Source organism: Anguilla rostrata, chromosome 11 (assembly GCF_018555375.3).
Source record: "Anguilla rostrata isolate EN2019 chromosome 11, ASM1855537v3, whole genome shotgun sequence".
Lineage (NCBI taxonomy): Eukaryota > Metazoa > Chordata > Actinopteri > Anguilliformes > Anguillidae > Anguilla > Anguilla rostrata.
The window spans coordinates 8,434,911-8,459,592 of record NC_057943.1 but is presented as its reverse complement, the minus strand read 5'-3'; the positions used below and the strand labels follow the sequence as shown (position 1 = coordinate 8,459,592).

Here is a 24,682-nt window from a genome sequence, read left to right as displayed (position 1 = left end):
GGTTATTGTGTTTTACTGAAGCAATATGTAAAGTTACTGGCAATACACATGAAATATCGATTTCCAGCTTTGTTTTTGGGTTTAAGCTTGTAGACGTGTGCACACATATAGTACGTGGTAGGATTTGTCGCTGTTGTTTTTCGCACGATCAAAAGTTGATGAAAATTACTGAAAAGTGAGTAAAGCAACATATGCCCCAGATGTAATGTAATTTGCAATTGACCTTGTCACTCAAACAAGAAATTTAAGCCAACAATATACTGTTTTCTTCCATCAGAGAAAGAGTGTTTGTAATTGAGGAACACATACACCTGACGTGACCTTGAGTTTCAAACAGAGGCTGGGCTCCTGGAGGAATCGTGTGATGCGGGGGGGGGGTCTCCTCACATGGGTTGTCAGGCTGGGGAATGGTGAGGACTCTTTCATTCCCCTTTGGGTAATGGACGAGGGGCTTGTTGTCTTCCAGGTCTCTAAGTAACGGTGCTGGTCCCTCAGAGGAGCCTCTCCCTCTGACTGCTTGTTGGTGATAATGAGCCTCTCTATCTCTCCGTGAGGAGTGATATTTTCCCCTCCTGTCTGAGTTCACGGCTGTCCCCAGACTCCGACACACCTGCGAGCGCCGCCGTGTTTTTCTTCACAAGAGGCACAAATGGAGGCTGCTTGAAGGTAACTAAACGATCTAAGTGTGACTATCAAAAAAGTCACCGAGGACAAAAAGAAACATTCTGTCAAAAGTATTACTATTTTGTTATTTTGCATATGTATATGTACATACACACACAGCACACACACACACACACACACGTATGCAGTGCCCTCAAAATGTGTTCACACCCTCGATAAAGGCAAACAAAAAAGTAAGTTGTGAAAAAAGAAATAATGCACTGAGCTATATTTTAGGTCTCCAACGTTATAGCATTCGACTTTAATAAAGATTCAGTGGAATCAAACAAACTAACACTTTTCTTACAAACTAACAAATATTCACACCCCTGTTTTCAGTACTTTGTGCATGCCCCCTCGCAAAGATAACACTACTGAGTCATCTTCTGTGTTTTATGAAGTGAACATATATTAGGAGATCTTTGATAATTCCTCCATACGGAATCTTTAGAGACCCTTCATTCTCAGAAAAAGGTGCCTACAAATGTGCAAATGCTTTTAGTGGGATGCTGTCCTGCAGGTACTTAAAATTTCACCCCAGCAATGCACTATTCATTTGTACCTTTGATGCTGGCAAAAGGTACTTATTAGTAGCCAAATGGAACATTATTGTACATTCAGGGTTCATTTGGGAAATGTATTCCCTCACAAAAATGTACCGCTATCTCTGAGAGTGTCCAGACCATTTGGTCTGTACATGTCGACTGACCTCAAACCGCAAACCACAGATTTTTGATTGGGGTCTGGAGGCTGAGGTGACCATTGCAAAATGGTAATTGTATGGTCAGTTAACCATTGCATGGTTGATTTTGATGTATGCTTGTGATCATTGACTTGGTGAAAGATTCATTTGTGACTAAGTTTCCGCTTCTTGGTGGAAGTAACCAAGTGTTGGTGCAAAATATATTGGTGCTTTCTGTATTTCATGAATCAACTGACCTTAACAAGAGCCCCAGGTAGATGAACATCTTCTGTACTCGTGATGACAGCCTGTAAGTATCATCCAGTTTATTTGTTAAACCTACAGGATCTCTAAATCCGGGCAAATTATTTCAAAACTTACACTTGATCCGTCAAGAATTTTTCTTGAAAATGGAACACACAACTTGAAGGACAGTCATGGTAGGCCATGTTTTCACTGGTTAGTAAACTGGTTTCTGTAAATTCTGTAAAGTTAGATATATATCAGTTACAGATTGATCCAATCGAATCATCCAAATAAATGGGTATTTATTTTTTGATGTTTCATATGTTTGTGGTTTATATCTACCATTCAGTTAACTACACTATTTGTATAGATGGTATTGCTTTCCCGTAGTAAATGTTCACTTTTGTTATTTATCATTTTTCTGATAAGAGTTCAATTAATGAAATTTTGGAATGATCGCCATGTACCCCATTACCGCGCATGGCACCCAGTACGGTTTGCGCAGACGATCCCTCTTGTGCGTAGTGACGCCGCAACAGCGTGGGGTTTCCCGGACCTGAGTGCAGGGTTACCGCGCCCATCTCTGCTGTTTGATGGCCGGAGGAAGAGATTGAGGTGCTGGAGAGAAACGAGAGTGACTCTGAGAGAGCGACACAGAGCGAGAAAGATAAGAAAGGTTAGATAAGAGTTGAGGGACTGGAAGAGAAGGTAGTGAGACGAGGCGGCATTAGATGACGCTTTATTAAAACGCACAGTTGCTAAATTTGCCTTTGCTGCGGTGAACCCTGCCCCATCTTTGCGCCAGTGTGCCGGTGTGTATCCCTTGGCGTATCGAAAGCTGGGTTCGGGGAGTGCCGCTCCTCGGTAGTGAAATCTGCTGGTGCGTAGAGGAGAACCCAATCTTCGTTTTTTCCAGTCAATGCGATATAAACAACGGACACCCCCGACTGAAAACGGGTAAGGAAATATGCATTTTGGGCAAGATGGAGAGTCTTCTTTCAAGGAATGTGTCAGAGCCGCAGCTAGATCGTCGAAAGGGGTTAAATTGGGTTGGCTGACTCGATGGTTCGTGGTTTGTGCTGCGACGGGGGTGGGGGTAGCTAGCTTAGCTAGCTAATTGGGTGACATTGATATAGTATCTTTTGAATTGTGGCCTTATAGCACATTTAAGTTCTTGTATCAGGTCAGTGAATATTTTCCTCCCAATATTAAGCTAAGCTGGCTAACTAGTTTGTTACATATACAGTCGGCTAGCTGGTTTGCTAGCTATCTAGTGTCTTCTGCGGCATTTGTGGGTCCTGAAAGTTCAAATAAAATCCTGCTGGATTAGGTTGCAAAATGCACTGGATTAGTTCAACTTCTATTTTTCTGAATTTACTAGTTAACTAGGAACACACCTTGATTGGGTAGAAATGGAAATGATTCCAGTAAGTAGGATCACCCGGCATCGCCCATGCATTAGGTAGCTTGCTACCATGGTGCTCGATTAGCAAGACTTCCCATTTTGCCAGTGTTGCCGGTCAACATTATTGCGTTACGATTAACTGTCTAGTTTGCTTGTGAACTATTTTATGTTGGCTTTTAGTTTTGCTGTGTCGACCTGTTTCCCAGCTAGGTATCTCCAAATAACAGTAGCCAGGCATTAGACTGAGCAATAGACTGGTAGTTTCAAATACTACATTGCAATAAAATAGCTACCTGGAAAATTGGCTATCCAGCCTGTTCACTCCTACCACCACCCCCTCTTTCTCTCTTTACAGTTCCATGCACTGGCCGTTGAGTGTCTGGGTGTGTACCTTCACTGAAGGCTTCAGACAGCCATGCAATGATTTAGTTGGACGGCCAGCTAGTGGTCCGTTTCAAAAAGATTGATTAGACAGCAACAGGGAAGAATATTTTACCTACGTTAGCTTCTCTTGTATCCTTATTTACTGGATACCAGGCAGCTAGTCTGGATTGTGAAAAGCTATCAATCTTAAGTTACCGCCTTCACTTAGTACCTAGTATCACACATGGGTATGGTGATTAGGTATTCATCTAAGATGGGGAGAGATTCGGGGCTGTAAATCACACTCAGAAGACACCAGAATGCCGACTCATTAGCTGGCTTGCTAGCTTAGCGCTACGTACGTTTATTGCATGAATTGGCAGGCTAGCTAGCATTAGCCATCTTCCTAACTGCGGCCACCCAGTTAGCTGGCTCGTTAGCAATCCGAGCGCCGCATAGATTTTGTCCTCTCTGTTTGTAATCCTGTATTTTTTTGCATATCACTAAACACAGCCATTTAAATTCCGTTAAACCCACATGTGTTCAAATTTGATTACCTAGTGGACCTAACGTTCACTGTTTTGTTTAATGTGTCATCCGCGGTGGTTTCAGCCAAAGTTCTCCAGCTGCTAGCTCGGTGGTTAGCGCATTGTCCGGGCACATTTGATCCGTCTTAGTTAATGTGTGCTGCTTTTAACGATCTAGCGATGAGGTAATTGGATTTTTGCAATCTCTTTATTTAATGGAACCAACAGACTATCTGGTTTGATGGATGCCGCTCTTTCTTTTTGGCAACTGTTACCAATGCCATTGCACCGTTAAAAATCGAGGAAATGGGCTGATCGCTAGCTCGTTTATTTAAAATGAGGAAGCTGCGAATATCCTCCCAAATGCGAGAACTGAGAAAACAATTGTGCAGTGAGGGGAAATTCTTTCGAGAACATTAAACGTAAACCATTTAAGACACATGCTCTAACGCTGAGTTTAGAATGTTAACGGTAGTTTTGTTAAATATTTTGTTGTAAAATGTATTTTGATTCACCGGCTAGCAACTGTGTTGCGGCTATCAAGGTTGGTTGAAAGCAGGTTCACTGATTTGATACATAATTGGAACAATCGACGGCAGGTCTTGTTTTTTTCCACGTTTATCTTATCCACTGATCATCGTGGTTATTTTTGGCAAGTTGCGGGATTTGAAGTTTTTTTTTTTTTCTTACGAGCTATTTTGCATTTGGTTAGTTTACAAAGATGAATTCATCCAGGTCCCATGTAGAATGAATGGGTTCCTCTATTCTGGGCCCAAGCAGCTGCAACGAACAAGATGGCGTTCGTTGCTTTTTTCACAACGCTTTCTCGCTATCTTGGCAAGACGGCAGCTCAGCATCGGTTAAATCAAGGATAGGGAGAGTGCTTGCTAAGTTATCTTTTTATGTTCAGATACTCAAAATTATGTCACAGTTTATATTTTGATTACCATAAACTTGACAGTATCATTAAATAATAGTAATATCTGTATTTAACCGAGAATTTGTGAAAATATTGGGCTGGTGTTAACGTGTCTAAATTTCAGTGAAACCTGAAAGGTTATGAAGCTGATGTTTTTGTGAAAGTGACTTCGCGCTGTTCGGATGATGTAGTTTATAGTTTAGGTGAACGGTAATTTAAGTTGGCCAGTAAATTCCTGAATTCCTTGGGTGTGTTTCACTATTTTTTTAATGCAAATTATTTCTCCACATACGCTATGAAAATATGAATATCTAGTGCCATATTTATCATGCATAAACAGGAGTCTGGACACCATGTAGGGCCTTCAACACCATCTGCATTGCATATAGTCCTCAACATCCCCTTACCCAGGTTACCATCGGTAGTGAAACATTGTCAGTTGACAACTGGCATAAGGTTTCAGAATACACAAAGACAGAAAGTCATGTGAAACACTGAATAATCTGATTAAGGACTGACACCATGGATGTTCAAAATGGACCTCAGACATATAGTTATAGGTTCAGTTAATTCTGTTGATGACACATTTATTTGCGTATTATACGTCTTTTAATCAAGGTGTAACTAGCAGTACTCTTCCGGTTCTTTTTGTGATCAGATTTTTGGCAGTTTCCCCTGCTTCTGCTTATTACACATCCAATGAACTGGAGCTGATTACATATTCACATTTTGTCATATGTCTTTATTAAGTATGGCTAGCATTCTGCGAAATGCCGCTCTAAATTTGTGCAGGATTATGTCATGACTGGTAAGAATGTACAATGTCTGGCTAACATCCTCTTTATGTCCCAGGCATTTCAAGTTGTGTACTTTCATGCCTGCACTCTGTTCTATGTCTACTCAAAAGCATAATAAATAGAACAGAGAGTTGAATAACTTCTAAATATTTCCTTTTACGTAAGCTATAGGTGCAGTACACCTGAATTCGCTCTTCCCCTTTATAATGCTTTAGTTTATTATAATTTGGTTCGTTAGGGTTAGATTTTTTTATCATTTTATAGAAAAATGACACCAAATAAAAGGAAAATCACTGAAATGGAAAAAATGTGTGTTGTGCATTTAATAACGCAGTTTGGCAAGAATGTATGTGGTGATTCAATGTGAATTCCATGAAATCAAATTGAGTGCCTTTACCAAATGTCTAGCCCAGGAAAAAATAAAATGAGTCCCCTTTTGGCTTTTTGTGAGAAAATAGGCGACAAACAAGTTGCATTCAAACTTTGTAATGCAGAGGTAGAATTAGCCTATTATATGGCAGCACCACAACTATGCAAAATCCATATGAAAAAATAGGCACCTACAAGAAACCGAAAACAAGCACAACAAAGGCAGCACTGCTGGTAGCATCCCAATACACACAGCAGTGTCCAAGCAAACTTCCAGTTATTTAGAAAAATATTTCCTGGTACATTATGAAGATAACTGTCCATTAGGTTCTTCTGTGACGCAGTGTTCGAGAGCGGTTAATTGACTTTGTGTATAGACCAAATTTAATGATCGTGCATTGTTGTAGCACTTCCACCACTAATAGTTGGCCCCACTGAATGATAAGCGAATCAAAGCCAAGAGTACATCCCTAATTTGGAGTAATGGCTCCATGAAATTGGTTGAGGAGGTCGCCCCCGCTGATGTTCAGTGACGGAGGGAGAGTTGACTGCATTATTCAGCACGTAAGCAGTGGCAATGGCCATGGCATTGCATTGCATCCCGCTTGCAGGTTCCCGCGTGTCCCGAGCCTGAAATCAAACTGCAAGGACTGCATGTTTGGGTGTGTGATGCTGCTCCTGGCTGAAGACAGTAAATTAAACCCCCCCCCCCCCCCCCAGTGGGCTGCTGGTCATGGTGGATGTGGAGAAGTGGTCTATATGCATCCGCATGCTGCCATTCATTTCAGGGCGGCTACTTGGAAAAGCCTCCTAGCTCGAATGGCCAGTGTTGCACCCTGAAGGACGGCGTGCGTGTATTTGTTTGTTGCATTTCATGCCATTGCGTTGTGTTGTTGGCGCCATGCTGTTTTTATTTTTTGATAAGTTTCATCTCATTCTATTTATGAGCATCATCTAAGATAATCCAAGTGTGATAGTTGTCTTTACTAGGCACTCTTAATACGTATTCAGATTAAATGGCTAAAGTTGTATTTTAATTGTATTGTCCATAACATAAATTGGCCCTAAAAATATCCACATCACTTAAAATTTATACACTTAAATATGCATCATGACTGTTTCCTGTGTGCTCTGTGTTTTTTATTAGGAAAGTTGTACAAACTCCTTGTAGCCTCAGGAGAGCTTTTACCACCTTATTGGTGGGTTTTCTGTTTAAAAGTTAAAATGTGGAAGTGAAATGTCACTAAACATTGCATGGAGTAAAAAAAAAAATTGTCAATGGGGCTTCCAAAATTCTTAAAACAATAGCCTAGATGTCACTGAATTATCTGGCATTTGTGAGCTGAGGGATATTTATTTTGTTTATAGCAGATTTTTTTTCCGTGAGTGGGTATGAATGGGATTAAATTCTTACTGTCCGTGGATTTCAGCTTTCAGGATTACTGGCTTGGTTAGGGATAGTGCTGATTTTCTTCTTTTCCCTGATCCTGCATTAGCCATACGGAATTTCCTGTTATACTGTCATGCTAACAAGCCTGTATACATATTTGCCCGTAGGGTACTGGAAGAATTTTCTCAGATACGTTGGCTTTTTGTTCGCTTTCATAATGTGCGGACATCAGTGTACAGTATTTCGTAATATCACGGTGTCCTAAAGTGAAGGATTTGGTAAGGTTATGTTGTGTTCAGATGACAAAGAGCAGGGCACTACAGCGTTTATATTTGATACTTTTGATAATGGGCGTGAAATTACAATTTGGATTTTCCCAGACTCAACTTTGGATGTTTTCCGTTTTTAATTTAATTTCGCTAAAATTGAAACATTGTGACCTGGTAACATTCAAAAAATATTACTATGTCACAATCTGTCCCCAGTTGTGAAAACAAAATTTCCGTATTGCATTACTTGAGCACTTTCCTTTTTTTTTTTTTTTTTTTGAAGGGGTTGGGGAGGTTCCCAAAAACGTTGATGTAGTTCCAGTATCTTAATTTGAAGGTGTTCCTTTCCACTTCACTTCACCCATGGGCTTTACTGGCTGTGGATTTTGGGGGAGGGGATTGGAAAACGGTAGATTTCTTGGTCGGGTGGGACTCTGGATCGTTTCCGTCTCTTCTTGGAGGGCTTTTGCCCGGCTGCCCTGGCTGTGCAGACAGCCCGTTGGGTGCGGGCGGCGAGGAATGGCGTGTTGACGTGAAGATGGAGGCTGCAAGGTCAACCAGGAAGCGTTCGGCCAAGGAAGCAGGCCGAGACGCGTGGGATGAGTAGTCCCTCGGACTGTCGGCTCCGGTACTTTATTGGTCAGCTGGTACAGACAGTGGGAGGGACGCAGCGTGTTTGGGTGCTGAACTGTTAAAGTTTGCAGGTGGGTGGGGGAAGGGGTGGGGGCTGCCAGGAGATCAGCTCATGGAGGAAGCTGGGTGGCCACAGTGAATGACAGCGCTGTGGGCATTGCAGCATTGAATTCAAATGAGCTCACAGCTTTTTGGGTGGGTGGGTGGGGGGGTGGGGGGATGGGGGGTACAGAGAACAAGCCCGTGCCAGGACCACACCCAGGGGAGCGAGCCGAGCGGCAGGGGAGCACGGGGGGAGCGGAGACGTCACCAGGGGAGACCCTCCTCTCCCTCAGGAGGAAACGATGACATGGGAGGTGTAGGCGCAAATAAAGCCATTTCTTTTCATAATGGGGCAGTTGGATAGGTCAGGTTTGGGTGGGGCAGGAGGGCGGTGTAGGTTATGGCTACAAATTAAAACCTCTGGAAAAGGGGTGGGGTGGGGGTGTCAATGTAAAACACAGAAAATGAATTTAACACCGGGGGGGGGGGTGGGGGGGGGTACGTAATTGGGGCGGGTGTCCGACAGGTAGTGGGCGTGTGAAACGTGGCGTCAGTAAGAGAAGGGTTGAGTAGGTCAGCAGCATGCACGGCCTCTTCAGAGATGTGGTAGGATGCTGCTGTCTGCTGCTTCTGTAGAACGCAGCCATTGCTGTCCTGTCGGTCACATGTCTCTCTGTGTAACAGAGACGCACCTCACCGCAGTTAAAAGGAGTGAGCTGTCTATCGCGTGTCCATAACAACAGCCCCGGACAGGAAATTGAAAGCACAATGCAGCTGTGGCATAAGGCTTTCTAAAGTTAATTTAGATACACCAGCATACACCAAGATAACAGTAATTGGAATAATGCTGAACTGTGAGTGTAGGTGTTACTGTGTAAGACTGTAAGGTTTCCACAGTTATATCCATACGGTCCTAAATCAAAGCCTTGTTCACCTGTCTGGTTTGCATATGAACAGGTATGGCATAGGTAAGCTATGTATGTGTAGCATGTTTCTGCAGAATTGGTGATTTCCCTCCGAATCACCTTGTGAAACCACTTCCTGTGAATTGTCAGTCCAAGACAGAACATGCCAAACGTCAGTCTTTGCTTTTTTCGGTTTCATAATTTATGGTTAAACATGAAGTGTTACTGTGTCTGTGTGTATGCGTTACTGTGTGTGTGTGTGACTGTGTGTGTGTTACTGTGTCTGCGTGTGTGTTACTGTGTCTGTGTTACTGTGTGTGTGTGACTGACCGTGTCCGTCTGTCCGTCTGTCTGTCTGTCTGTCTGTCTGCAGTCTCTTAGCGACATGTCTGTGCAGAATGTGGAGGGCCTGGCCTTCACAGGCGCTGTGAGAGATCTAACACGCGAGCTGCGAGCTGTGAGCTGCGAGCGCAGTGGAGTGCAGTGATGCTGCTCTGACAGAGCCGCACGTGCGCCTGACTCAGCCACTCTTTCCTGTGTGCAAGTTCACTTCAGTGCCTCACCTACTTTGAGCGCCGATAAGCCAGCTGCACGCGGGACGTTGGGCGAGGGGGGGAGAGGGGTGGGGGTTGCCAGGTGTGCGACTGGCCTGATTTTTTGGCTGCTGCATGTGGCCTCAAAAGAGTGCGCCGCGGGGTCCAGAATGCAGCGGGTGCTCGGGGGGAGGGGCTCTGGCTGCGGCGTGGGGCACGTGGCTCGCCTTCCCCCCGCACCGGCCAGCGCTTTCGACGCGGGTACAGGGGGCGCGCGTTTCACCGGCCGAAAGGGGATCCCGCGCTTCGACTGGCGCTCCGGGACGCTCTGACGCGCGGCCCGGGCTGTTAGCGGCGGCTCCGGTAGCACGGGGCGCGGCTGGGGCGCAGCAGGTCCCTGTCCCGTCAGGGTCGCCCTACATCCCAAAAAGAGCCGCAGCAGGGCTTTTTTCGGCGAGAACGCCCTGTGAAGACATGGCCTGCCCCTCTTTTAAGCATTAAGAGAAGCAAAGTGCCAATGGGAGGAAGTCTGGGCACGGCAACATAAGCAAGCCCCCGCCCCCCCCATGCTACCACCACCTCCCTCCCCAGTTTTCGAGTGGGCGGGCCTTGCGAAGCAGGAGCCTGACCCCTAGGTTGCGGTATATTTGAACACAAACAAGCAGATCCTCTCCACAGTCATTTTATTTTTAGTGTTGGCTGCATGTGACTTTCCACTGTGCCGTTCCCCCCCCCCTCCCCGCCCCCCCCCATCCTTTTCTTCTTTCTTTTTTTCTTTTCGCACTGTCCCATCAGCTGCAGCGTGCGGCTCCAGAGAAGAGCCACCCTGCTCTTCTGCTCGTCCTCAAGGCCCCCAGCGGCGGTAGTTACAGGGAGTGCCGCCGTGCCGCACACGGCCGTTTGATTCAAACTACAGTCTCACGGCTGCGAATCGATTCACGGGAGTCGATTCAAGAATGATTTGGGCTCATTTGGAACACGTTGATTTGGAACACGCTTCGATTCTGGGACTCTGGGACTACCTGGAACCTGGGTGGGAAATTAACACACAGGCCAAATGCTGGTACATTTTATCTGTGGCCGCTAAGTTTGTCTACTCTACCAGCCACTTTGGCAGGTAACCAGCCATCACTTGGAGATCCTGTTCTAGTCGGAATACTTAGTCGTTTGGCAGAACGGTGAAATTGGCCGGTGGATTTTTGGGGTGCAGCAGCCACTGTGGACAGCGAATGAAAAGTTAGTTTTCCTGCCCTGCCTGGAATAGAATCAGGCTTCCTCCCACACTGTCTCATATGAGCCAGAGAAACTTATGAGTTTTATAATAAACTTAGAATAATTTACTTAATGAAAATGGTTACTGGCTGTGTTATTACAGCAGATCATTTGAAAAGAATAAGTTTAGAATGTGGGGGGGGGGGTGGGCAGGGCGGAGGGGGAACTTGTCTAAAAAAAAAAGTACTTTCCGCTTTCTCCTCATGAATCGGCTGTGGCATCAGAATGAAAAGTGTCGAAAACGCGGTTGTTGTGAAAACACTGTCGCTGCGCAGAGTTTCCACGCTCCGAGGACTGCAGGGCGTGGCCGGCGGGTCCGCAGTTCGCCCCGCGAGCGGTCGGGATGAAGATCCGCCTCCCGCCCGGCGGCCGACCTGCGGACGCGGAGAACGGAGGCGTCCTGCTTTGCATACCCAAAGCGGACAGCAAGGCTGCCCGTTGTCCCCTGGCTGCGTTTCGGCTGCGATGGCGTGTCCAGGACCGCACCGCGCTGACCGCAGTTTGCATGTCAAACCTCAGTGACCTGCTTTGAATGGAGGCCCTGCTTTTCTGTTTACATTTTAGGCCAAAGATTTGACTCCCTGCTGGGGGAAAGAAATGTGGCTAAACCTGAAGGCTGAGGCCCAGAGCTCTTGTCTGTTCTGTGTGTGTTTGTGTACACGTGTGTGTACGTGTACGTGTGTGTGTGTGTGTGTTTGTTTGTGTACACGTGTGTGTATGTGTACGTGTGCGTGCGTGTGTGTGTGTGGGAGAGAAACCGAGCTGCCGGAGTGAACTGATTGGCTCATGCCACAAATCATGTGACTCTGCACACACTTGAGCTTTTCTCCTGTTTTAGAATTGGGGTAAGGGAGGAGGGGGGGGGGGGTGTGTATTTATGCAATCAAAGGAATGTATTTTGTGTTTTTAAACGAAGTCATGCTTTTGGCTTTGGGCAAGCTTAAGCCTGAGTTGGACGTCTTGATTATTTCCCCTGTGAAACAGATAATTGTATCGATGGTTCCGGATAGACCAGACCAGGGCTTTCTCCGAGCTGCTTTCGTTCTGACGCGCTTAAATGGGGAGTTTTGAAAGGATTTCACTTCTGTATTTCACTTTGTCACCGCATATGCTGTGTTTTTGTTTTCAGCGTCGCGTGTGAGGTGCGGTCAGCACGTTTAATTCTGCCTGCCCTGGCTTCCCCCCGCGTCACTCTCTCGCGCTCCGGCATGCAAAGCATCCAGCCTGGCTCCTCGGCCGGGCCAGGGCGGCCTCTCATTCCTGCGGAACCAGTTTGTTCTCAGCCTCGTGCAGCAGGGGGGAACGGTAGAGAGGGGGCACAGGGAGGAAGCTGTGACGCTGGTGCGCCGTGGGTGGGTAGCGCCACTCCCGAGATCGCAGTTCAGGGTGGGTCACAGGTAGATTGCGCTCCGCCCCCATTTATACCTGTGAAAGGAATGGTTGGGGTGGGGGTAGTGGTGGGGGGAGGGCTCAAGGGAGAGATGGCTGGGTTGGCGTTGAGTGGGAGGTGGTGACTATTAACTAATCCTTTATGGCTAGGGTAATAGATGGGGTTGTGTTTGTAATCACCTGTAGTGTAAACAAACCAGTGTTTGGCTTGCGAAGGTAGAGTCCACGTTTCCATGATCTGTGGCAGGTTTAGGCATGGATAAGCTAAGATGTGCCAAATGGCTACTCGATCACCTTGGAGCTGCATTTGAATGAAGTGCGGGGGAAGGTATTACATTGCTCGTGCTTAATCAATCATCGTGTGTTTCAGTGTTTTTGGGCTTCTAGGGACTCCTGAACTGAGTGCAGACAGACAATCCCTCAGTTCCAGCCTGAGATTCAATCCTGGGCTGCCATAGCTACTGCACAAGCATTATATTATATTAAGTCACAGGTAATGTGATGCTAACCAATGTTAGCTAATGAAAAGGGGGGGAGCTTATGCATATATTTCTCCTTTGTATATGCGTGTGCATGTTTTTCTACTTAATGGATAACATCGTGTGCATATTATGTGCACTGGGCAAGTGGCAAAATGGCCGGCTAACGATAATCTAAGCAGGCTAACCGTCCGATGCTAATTAGCTAACGTCAGTTACATGTACTGTTTACATATTCGTTTTTATTTGCAGTTAGTGTGTATTAACCTAGAAACTGCTAGATAATCTCTTGTAATTGTTAACTTAAGAATTGTTAAGATCACTCATTTTGATTTCAGCTGCCTAGCTAGCGAGTATAACAGCGCCTAGTTTGGTGTTAGCGCTAGCTTTCCTCCAAATATGCGTTTCCCTCCTGGGCCGTGTGGCGCGTCCATGTGGAATCTTTTGTGAACCAAGCGCTGGTGTTGTGACCCAACAACGGGGAAACCATGGGAGCCTTTGTTCTCAGTCAAGCCTTAAAAGGCTTACAAGTGAATAGTAACGTAAAAGAAAAATAAGCCTTGCTTTGCCTCACACAAAATGAAACGGAAAGCAGGTTCAGTCTATGTCATGGCTGTTAGTTTTTTCAGGCTGAATTGTGGGTATAATACCCACCACCCCCCCCTCCCAGGAAATGGCCTTCCTGTATGTGCCGGTGTGTAATTGGCTAGTCCGCAACTGATTAAATATGTGCAATTTCAGTATCATTTATGCTAAGAAAATGCATTAATAAATGGAAAATATTTCACCAGGGCAGTGCCATTTTGTGAATAAAGTGGCGCGGTATGCTAACGCTATCCGCAATGATCAATTCCAAGTTAATTAGTTTGACAGTGGGTTTGCTAGTGCAGTGTACAGAATTACTCTTGGCAAAGAAGGTTAATAGAGATAATGTGGAAAGACACAGGGCAACCTCTCCTTTTTGTGCTTTTTTGTGAAAATATAGGTGCAGAAACTTACTCTAGAATGTTTAGAAACATTTAAAATTTAAAATCCCCCCCCTCCAAGTGCTGTTTGTTTGTTTCCTAACAGGGGACACCCTGAGGACATTCTGTAAGAACAGCCTGTTGGGCATCGAGGTTGCCTTTGTCGTTCACTTTCAACAGCTAAATCCCCCAAAAAATGCTTGTGCACGCACTTGTGGCTTTTGACAGGTCTGATGAGGTGTGTCCTGGTATTCTTTTTGCCATTTCTCAAATGCCTGACTGGTACGCATGATGCTCCCCTCCCCCCCCTCCCCTTCCTGTACGCACGTGTCAGTACAAAATCTGTTGCCCATGCAAAACCTGTTGCGTTCCACTTCAAACCCGTATTGGATAAAACACTATCACATGATTTGAACTTTGGCACATTGCTTTGCGCATGCATACATACGAGTTACTGGTACGTTGGTTCACTTAGTGTCCTGGATGTAGCTGTATTGGTTATGGAGGCAGCTAACAAGGCTTTGTAGCTAGCTAGCTACCTGCTAACTTGCGAGTGATAAAGCCACGTTATAGTCGAGTCATTTCATATCATATCAGCCTTTCTAGGTTTTCTACCGTTTACTTGCTTTAGCTAACTTTGCGGTTTGATTTGTCTGAAATGTGCTATATAAATAAAGTTTGATTGATGATTGATTGAACTACTTACGGGGCTTTACCCACTAGGCTAGTAACGGCAAGACTGTCCGACCCAGATTCTACGTGAATAACCACACAGTTACACGTGCTTATCGTTTCTAATAAGGACTCGATATGTTCGATAGTCGCCAGTTCCGGGACCGGACCGGAAACGGAAGGCGACGGGTTTTGTCCTGACATCGGCACTTTGCGTTCTCGTGCCATGTCAGTCACTAATCTGTTGTTTGCGGATGGCTAACGTGAAAATGGGCAACTCTTGTCAAAGCTGTATCACCCACCGTCATCATTTGTCTCCTGATATCACATATATATTAAGTATTTGTGTTTATATTTCTAACAGCTTTTGTTTCGTACTGCTGTCGAATAAACATCACACAGCGCGCTGACTCTTGAGAAAGTGCAGTTTGCGGCAAAGCTTGAACTCAGGTGACAGTTTATTGCTTTGTCTGATGCAGGCAGTCACGCTCGAACCATGCTAGAACATGCTAGCGGACATCGCTATGCAATAACTGGCCTGGAGTTTTGTTAAGCAATGTACTTCCACGCAGATTATTGGTCATGCCATGCAAGAGCAATCATTTGGAGTGGAAGTGAGTAATTCTGACATCTCATGCATCACCCGTTTCTGCTCTCTTGTTTTCCTTGACTGAGAATATGTGATTGGCTGATATGTAATTGACTGATACGTGATTGGCAGTAGGCATCCGCCAGCTGATATGTCATTGGCCGGCTGCCAGTAATGGCGTTCATGTGAATCCTAAATGGGTGACTGCACAAGGCAGTTTGAATGAGGTAAAAGTTTTATTGGAGCAGTCGAAGGCCAAAACTGGTTTTAAAATGGGAACGTTATTCTAGCGTGGTTAGGAATGTTCTAGAGTGGCAGTGAAGTGCCAGTGCTCCTAATGAAGTCTTTCATCGTGCCTTGTGTGGACTTCAACGCTTGTCCTCACAAATGCTTCAGAGTTCTCTGTTTAGACTTGCTGAATGTCACTGTACAGGTGAGTGTCCGGAAGTGTTAAAAGTATGGAATGCCATGGAACAGGTGTGGAGTTGCTCTCAGTCCTTCTGGCTACGCTGTTTTTACAGTCATAGCCTGGGTAGGTGTTTTTTTTTAATTGATTTTTTTATGGTACGTCTCATTCTACTGCACACTCTGAAAATGACAAAATGTTTTTCCTGAGTGAATGAGAAAACTGTACGGGCCTATTTTAGGTCAGAATGCCTTTTAGCCTATTTTTCAGTGGGTAGAGTATTTGGGACAGAATGTATGCCCAACGCCTGAGCGTTTCAGAAATAAAAAACATCTTTTCTGCAATCAGGTTTTGTTCAAATTAATTTGCATTTAATGGTGTAATTGCCTGGTTTGAGTCAGAAAGCAGTCGCAGCGCCTCATGACAGTTGCATCTGTTTGTGCGCGCGCAAAATCGCATTTATGTTTTCGTATCTGCAGCGAGAGCTCCGTTTTGAATCTCAGATCTGAGAATGTCTTGATGGGCGGAGGTCTGTGAACTTGTGAACCTCGTGCGAACAGTTGTGCGCTGGGGGCGTGCACGCACCGCGACGTTCGAACTCAAAACGCCGCCTCTCTTTGTTCGTCTTTCGCCCCAGAAAAGGGTTGTTTCGAACAACAAAAAAAAGTTCGATTTCATTTTGACTACGCTGACGCCTTAAGGGTCCTGTGTGTGTAGGCAAGGATTAGCCTACTGATTATGTGGTCTGCTTATTTCTCATATTTAATCATTTGTTGGCCGTGGAAAGTGAGTGAAGAAAAAGAAACTGGAGTACTGAGTGGAGGGAAGTGAGGAGCGTTGCCATAGCGCTGTAAGCAGTTTGTAGGAAAAACACTTGGTGTCATGATGGCTAAAGTGAAAGTAATCCAAACAAAAGTCTAAAATGGCCGTTTTGCTGCCCATGACAGAATTTATGCCCAGAAGTAAAATGGGAGGGGAATGAGTGATAAAACCTTGGATTTTTACACGCTTCCTACAGGGCTGACCGGAGGCTCTTTTAGGATATCTCCTGTACTGATTTGTGTGAAAACGTCAGTTATACCCTTTTCTTTTACACCCCGACCCCTCGATTAGGTGTCTTCCTTCCGTGAGAGTCCCCTCCCCGTTAGGTTGATCATTAATAAAGGGGGAAATGGACCCTTGTTTACAAATGGAATGCACAGGTTCCTACTTCTGCAGTAACCACTGGGATACTGCAACACGGATGCACACACGCACACACACACACACACACGCTCACACGTACAGACTTCGGGTCCTGACCCGCCAAATTCACTTTGGGTTTTCTTGCTTCAGCGTGTGAAAGGGTAGTCTTATTTCCCCGCCCCGGTCCTGGTAACGGCCCGCTGCTGCTCTCCCACGCTACGCTACGCCACGCCGCGCGGTGCCAAACGGCCACCATATGCGCTGGCTCGCCTCAGCCAACACGTCCAATATGTTCCGCCCTCCAGACGGGCGATCGCGTCCGTTCGAAATCGCGCCGAGAGGCGAATAACGGGCTGTCGGAGATCTGAGTTACTGCAGCGCTACAGGACATATGAGCCTTAAAGGCCACCGTACACCGTGTACAATCTTAATATTGGATAGTTGTTGCTGGGTAAGCCAAAGATTGCGTCCTCCACCATAGCACGAGAAAGTGGGACGGACACTTGTGGGCTGCCTGCGAATGGGTGACAACGCTGTAAGGCAGGCAAGGATTGGCTCCCGGCTTTGTGTGACTGTGTCCCCAGCCAATCACGCAACACCCGCGACACACAGCTTTGAATGTAGAGGAGAACGTTTCATGTGCGATGGTCCTGCAAGAGCAGGGTTTTCCCATAAGGCTCAGTGTTTCGGCCGGGCCCCCAGGGCTCCAGCGGGATGGTTTTTTTGAAGCCCCCGTTCTCAGCCGATGTTCCTGCTCGCTGCCGAAGGTGACGCCGACGCCCGGCGCTCTTCCGGATTCGCGGGACCGCGCGCGCCCACCCTCGCGGTGTTTTTTTTTGGCAGGGGAGAGAATGAAAATGTAAAAATAGACCGCAGGACGTCGCTGGTGGCAACTCCAAAATACTTCGTCCCCCTGGAGTTATCAGGCGCAAGTTCACAGAGTGTGGAAGGGCTCCTGCACTTGGAGGCGGTATCTGTCCTGCTCGTGAAGCGACGATAGCGTTAGCGTTAGCCCGGCTTTTCGGTCTCCGGGTCCAGAAGTCATTTCGGGTGGTAGGTTCTCAGTAGCCTCCCCGATGCCTCTTCTGGCGAAATGGAGGATGACAGCCGATCTGGAAACAGCAGTACGGAATTTTCACCTCAACCTTTTCGGTGGTGAGATTCTGAACCATCCACCCCCAGATCCTCAGAGTTTAGATTGCTTATCCGTATCTCGGAAAACTGAAAATTGCACTCCAGAATCATAGCAGTCTGCGCCTAGAAGCGGTTGACACTTATTAGCAGTTGGCTGTCATGTTGGTGGTGAGGCCTCCAGTGGACGTTCATGTGCTTCTTGCATGATCTGTGGCAGCTCGGATCGAAGCGTTAAGAAAACGCACGGGCGGTGTGAGCAGCAGAGTGTGGCCTTTCTCCTTTGCATCGCCACATCATGGTCCCACGTCTGTGGGTCTTTTTTTTGTGGGGGGCGGCAGCATGGGGGTGAGATTTAGGTGGCGATGTTTCCGCTGCCTCAACCTGAATGGGGAAAAGGTTGTGGTGGCCCGTGTGCAAACAGGCTGGGAGAAATCTTACCTGTACAAGTGCTCTGAACGCCCCACCGGTGACCGGCCGCCCTGCTCTCTTTTGGGGGTGGTCGTTGTGCTGGGCCAGGGCCTTCACCGTTGGGTAGCGGGCGTGGCTGAACGGGCGAGTGAAAAGCCTGTCAAATATTTAGGAGCTCCAACCTCAGCGGCGGGTAAATAAAGCGAAATGTCGGGCAGGTCCTGTTCCTTCCCCCCGTCTCCTGAGTACACAGCGCTTCCTGTGATGTTTCGGTAAGTCAGGGACGCCCGTTACAGGCTAGGCCGCAGAGCGCCACGCCCATTTCAGTGGGGCGGCGACTCTCTTCAGTCAGCCGCACGCCCACACGCTGCGTGTTTTAAAGGAGAAACGGGCAAAATAGAGCTTCTGCTGTCTTAGCCTTCGTGTGAAGGTGTGGTGTGCCTGCCCACGTCATGCTGGGTTCTGCCTGGGCTTTCTGCTAGACTCGCACGTCTTACCAAACAACCTGTAAACAGTGGAGAGATGCACACACAATCACACACACATGCACACACACACACCACACACACACACACACACACACACACACACACACACACTCACAGACACACCACACACACACACGCACACAATCACACACATCCCCTACGCACACCATGCACCACACACACACAAACACAGCGCACACACACCACACACACACACCTTGGTAAGACTGCACGCAATAGCAGCAAACCCCAGGGCATCTGTTCTCCCTGGACTCCCCCCCCCCCTTCCCGCCATGTCCCTACAGAGCGCTTGTTATCTTTCCGTGGAGTCGCACCCCGTCTCCGACGCCGCCCGATTCTGTCGGAGAGCCGTTCCTCTCCCGACCGTTAGCCACAGTGCTTCCAGGGGCGGTCACCGTGGCAGCGGGTCACACTTTTTGGAAGTTGTGTATGAACAGGGCTGAAGTGGTGCGGGGCCGTACGGCGCAGTGCGAAGGTCGCTTCTCGTTTTCTGAATGAACGGAGAGAGGGGAGGCGCGGACCTCGGAGGAAGTGCCGGAACGATGATTCAGACGACGGCGCGCTTTGTTTCCTTAAATATAAATTTCGCTTTTCGTTCTGCGCGCGTTTAAATGCGTTTCTGAGTCAGTAATGGAAAGTTGTTAATACCTGGCGAATGATGCGCGGCGTGGACCCCGAGTGCGAGCCAGCTCGACCGGACCTGTAAAATGCCGTTTTGCGTCCTCCTCCTTCTGATGGCGTGTTGAAATGGACACGGAGGCTCCCTGCTTCTGGCGCGATGGGCAGCAGCGAGGAAAGTTCACGGTAAAGCGAGAGAGAGAGATGGAGAGAGGGAGAGAGAGAGAGATGAGGTAGAGGGGGAGAGAGAGAGATGAGGTAGAGAGGGAGAGAGAGAGCGAGAGAGAGATGAGGGAGAGGGGGGGAGAGAGAGAGAGAGAAGAAAAAGAGAGAGAGAGAGACCAGTGGAAAAAAACCAGCGTCTATACCAGAGAGAGACGGCGGCAGCGGGAAGCGCACCAGGGTGAGCGGACCGTTGCTAGGATACGCAACACGTCCCTCTCCCAGCGTGCTAGGAGAGCGAGAGAGAGAGAGAGAGAGAGAGAGAGAGAGAGACGGCGGCTGCACATGCCATAAAGTTCCCTCTGCTAGCATTGTTTCCATGGCGCACACGCGCTCCTAGGTCCAGAAATTTAGGGAGGAGAACGCTAGCGCACCCCAGTTAGCACCACATCGGTCTTCAGCAGCAAACGCTCCTAAAATGGGAGCGCCGTCGAGCCCTACGTCTGACAGGCCCCGTTTTCTCTCCTGAATAAGCAGAAAACGTTGAAGGCGCCAGAGAGCCTGTGCTTGAAAGCTGGGCTCAGGTAATATGCAGACTCTTGTGGTGAGCTGGGGTGGGTGGAGTCAGCTGCCATTGTCACTATATCTGCTGGGTCATAAGACATAAAATGTATGTTCACATGGAGCATCATAAAATCAGAGGTATTTGTGCTCTTATCAAGTTTTATGTGCGTGGAGATTGTTGCCTGCGCTGTCCTGATGAAAATGCCATGGATTTTGGGGTTGTTGCGTTGTGCTAAACTGCTCTAGTAAAGAGAGCCCAGTGTTGGATCCGCTCTGTGCTTCCGACGGCTTTCTCAAACTGCACCGGTTCAGCGAGGCCTCGTTCGTCCTGATTGGCTAAAGCAGTATGTCTGGGTGGAGCTTAATGACATGAGACCCCCTGGCTGTTGTGAGTGTGTAATTTTCCCTGAGAGTAGCGTGAGAACAGCGCATCTCCGTCAGCGGCTGGAGAGTCAAAGTGGGGGCAGATGCCTGACCCACAGGGGCCCATGAGTCTGCGCAGACGGGTACAGCTCAGGCTGCATGAACTGGCACGGCCTGGTCTGCGCAGACGGGTATGCTCAGGCTGCGCAGTGTGCCTGCGTCTTCAGGATTAGACTATAAATAGATGCCGGAGAATGGGGCCCCTCCTCACCAGCAAGGAAAGTGTCTCGCTGTCTGATTGAATTCTGCGTCCTCCAGGAGAGCAGGGGAGGTGTAGTGGAGGTCTCTCTCTCTCTCTCTCTTTATCTCTCTCTCTCGTTCTGTCTCTCATGCTCTTCTGCTCTCTCTCTCTCTCGCTCTCGCCCTCTCTCTCTCTCTTTCTCTCTCTAATTCTGTCTCTCTTGCTCTCTCTCTCGCCCTCCCTCTGTCTTGCTCTCTCTCTCTCTCTCTCTCTCGCCCTCCCTCTGTCTTGCTCTCTCTCTCTCTCTCTCTCTCTCTCTCTCTCTCTGCCCCCTCCCTCTCCTTTCCTTTTTGTGCTTTTTCAGCCAGATTGGCGAAGAAGGTGAGAGAATGGTGGGCTTTAAAAAATAAAAATGAAAAATGGCTCCCAGCGTCTCTTCTGGAAGCGCTGGGGGTTCCTCCTCCTCCCTCCCGTCCCCCACCCTCTCCCTGACCTCCTTGTGCTTCTCTCGCAGTCACACGCACGGCTCACTCCCAGCACTGAGGCGCTCCAGATACGAGAGCCTTCCCAGCATCCCGTCTGTGTGCGGCGCATGTAGGACAGGGCGCTGGAAATAACCACGCCCTCGCAAAGCTACGCTGACAGCGCAGGTTAAATACGGCACCGCACAGGTGGAAGGCCCAATATTGCACACCCTTAACGGAGGCTGAGTGGGTGATCTCTCTGCTAAACGCCGTGGTAGTGCTGGTGCTTTTGGTGGGCACCGTTAAAAATAGCCGGCATTAGTGTGGACGGTTAGTGGCCTGTTCGCTCGCTCTCTCTCTCCCTCTCGTCCCGATTGGAGTCATGACATTGTGCATTACAAGCGAAGCATTAACACAACTAGCTGTCTGTTAGCCGCGTCCACCCTGCTCCTCGGTCTGCCGTTTTATGCTCACCGTTCTGTTAAGAGGTCAGTTTGGGCAACTGAGTGAATATTCACCTCATTGCTAAACCTGGCAGCTACCCGTCATTCATCATTTTGCTAGCTAAAATCCAATCACTGAAAGCAAACTGATGGTTTGGCTACGTTGTAAGTTACTTGACAGCTAGTGTTAGCGAACTGCGTGACATTATACGTATTTATTAAATTGTGTGTTATCATTATATTTCTTGGTCTATAACCTAGGTTAAGCTACACATGCTGTTAGTGCTGATTGCTCTACAGCACCACGCTGGAGAAGTGCCGCCATTGCATGCTGAGATGATGGCAGTCCACTGAGCACCAGGCTGAATGGGCTTTATTATCACCAACGCCGGTCGCATTTTCCCTATGGAGGCAGTGAAGATGAACAAGGTGGCTGCCTAGGAGTTCTTTGTGAGAACACCTGAAAAACCAAGACTTTTTTGTACAGAGAGAGAGAGAGAGTAGGGAGAGAGAGTCAGGAGTGGGAGTGATAGAGAGAAGGCAGAGAGACAGGAGGAGAGAGAGAGAGGAGGGAGAGTGAGAGAGGAGGGAGAGTGAGAGAGGTCTTTGTGTACTCGTATGTGGACCTGTTTAAAGGGATGGGGTTGGAGGGGAGGGGAGGGGAGTGGCCGGCGGCTGAGTGCTCTTAAATATTACATACTCCGTGTGTTGTGCGCAGAGCCGGGGGCCGCGGCCCGCTCGCCGTCCCGGCCCAGACAAAGGAGCGCCTTTCAGAGCCCCCGAAAAGCCGCTGGCGCCCGCTCCTGCGCCCGCTCCTGCCGGACAGGCTCCTTTGTGTGCCTGCGAGACCCCAGGCCAGGGGTGCAAGTCAAGGGACTGAGCGGGGCGTATGACGCACGCGGGGGGAGGGGGAGGGGAAGGGGGCGGGGGGGCGGGGGGCGGGGGGCAGGCGCACTCCGCCGGGGCTTCGCTGCTCGCGGACGTCCGGAGCGCAGGTGGGCCTGCCGAGGCGGGGGCGGGTTTTCCGGATGCTCTGAGGATTGGCTGGGATCAGCTGCAGTGGGTTTTAGGTGTGGCGGCTGCCGTGCGCACTGATCTGGGGTCAGTGTGCACGGCTGTATCGGGCGGGTAGAGGGCCGCGTGGCTGATCCCAGGTCAGGGCAGGGCAGGGCAGGTTTGGCCGTGGTCCTGTGTCTCAGACTCCCCTTTGTAAGACTCTGATTTGGGCCTTCCTGGCGTCATGGACACTCTAAGTTGCCCTCGAAAGGCAGAAAAAAAGGTTTGCTCATGCGGCTGCTCTGTGGTCCGTCATGAGAAAGTGACGTAGTCCACTGACTGACCGACTGACAGACTGACCAACTGACAAACTGAGCTTTTCATTCTGTGGAAGTCTTATTTCAGTTTTTTTTTGGGGGGGTGGGAGGGTGGTGAGAGGAGTTGGGCGGGGCAGGGTGTGCGCTGTCGCAATCGAGCACTCCGAAGTGACGTCGCGGCGTTTCTGTGGGCGGCGTCGCGTGATTGCTAACGGTCTGCGGGGTTTCATCGGGAAGGGAAGCTCTGTCTCAACGCAGCCTGAGCAGGAAGCAAGAGAAGCAATATCCTGCCGCCCGCTCCTCTCGCGCCGCTCTCTCTCTCTCTCCCGCCGCGGCTCTAATGGGCCGCTGAGGTCTGGGCGGACCTCCGGCCTCCCGCCGCCTCGGTCTGGGGGGCGGGGGTGGTGGGGAGTGGCGGGGGGGGGCTAACGGAGCAGAGGCCTGACCCATATCTGCTGTGAGAGGGAAAAAACCGCCCCTCTCTGAATGTAGGCCGCGCCAGAGGCTGCGTTGCTGCTGAGTGCCTGAGAGAGAGAGAGAGAGAGAGAGAGGGGTAAAGCACCAAGCCTCGGTCAGCTAGCCCCTAATGGGGGGGGGGTCATGTCTGAGAGAGACTTTCCTCGCTTTTCGTAAGAGCATCCCGTACGAGGAGCTGGGCGGTAAACCATGATAGTGACCGAAAGAGAGATTTTGAGTTCACTAACAGTCTTCTGACACACCCAGGAGTTCCTGGAGAGAGAGAGAGAGAGGGTAAAGCACCAAGCCTAGGTCAGCTAGCCCATAATGGGGGAGGAGGGTGAGGGGGTCATGTCTGAGAGAGAATTGCCTTGCTTTTCGTAAGCGTGACCCATACGAGGAGCTGGGCGGTAAACCATGATAGTGACTGAAAGAGAAATTTGGAGTTCAGTAACAGTCTTCTGACACACCCAGGAAACTGGCCTTCCCCCCCCCCCCTTCGGAGAGAACTAAGGGAGGGTCATGTGATCAGCAGCTACGCTGTTCATCCAATCAAGAACAGCGTTTCCTGCAGCCAGCCAACTGATAACTGTACCCAAACATGCAAAAACATATACATGTGTGTTTATATTTTATTTTTGTTTTAAAATGAAAAAGAAAAATGACTCAAAATTTGAAGGTGTGTTTCTTACGTTGACAAACACACGAGCAGTTTAAAGTGGCCTGTGATCAAGGCCATGACCTCGACCTCATTCTACTAAGACCCAAGGTACTCTGAATCGAGGTATATGAATCATCTCGACGAGCGAACGGTGAATAAGACGTTGGCAGAAATTGTTTCATCAGTTTCACGCGTTACGCCTAGTTAGAGACTCGCTGTTGTTCACAGATCATTAGCGAGCAGCACAGTCTGAGCTGGCTGTGCTGGAGAGATGCTCCAGCTCGACGCTACCTGGACGAACCGTTTATTTCCCCCGAGTTCAGGTGGCCTGTTTCACGCGGGTCTTCCGTGCCGCACGGACGCAGAGGCAACACGCATATTAAAATCCCTTTATTTTTAAAATCACAGCCTTTTGAGGAACTATGTGAATAACCTGAAATAACCTTTTAAATAACGGGCTTGCGTTTTCTGTTTGAAGTGTATATCACTTTGCCACAGATTAGGCACTCATTAATAGCCTACCTGAAAACAGAGGCTCTAATTGGTAGTTCCTCTCTGATTAGCTTGTAGACCTGTGGATATAAAGTTGGGTATGTTGGACGTATAAAATTTCACTAATTAGAGCAATATGCTGAAACGTTTGATC

The 24,682-nt window shown here is 48.3% G+C and overlaps 1 protein-coding gene across 1 annotated transcript in view; it reads left to right on the top strand.

Moving 5' to 3' along the window:
• The first annotated feature begins 2,144 nt into the window (after window positions 1-2,144).
• Window positions 2,145-24,682, top strand: part of gnb1a (guanine nucleotide binding protein (G protein), beta polypeptide 1a) — a 47,024-nt gene continuing 24,486 nt past the window's right edge. The window contains exon 1 of the mRNA XM_064300885.1: window positions 2,145-2,548. The gene's annotated coding sequence lies outside the window, so the exon portion shown is untranslated. The remainder of the gene's footprint in view (window positions 2,549-24,682) is intronic.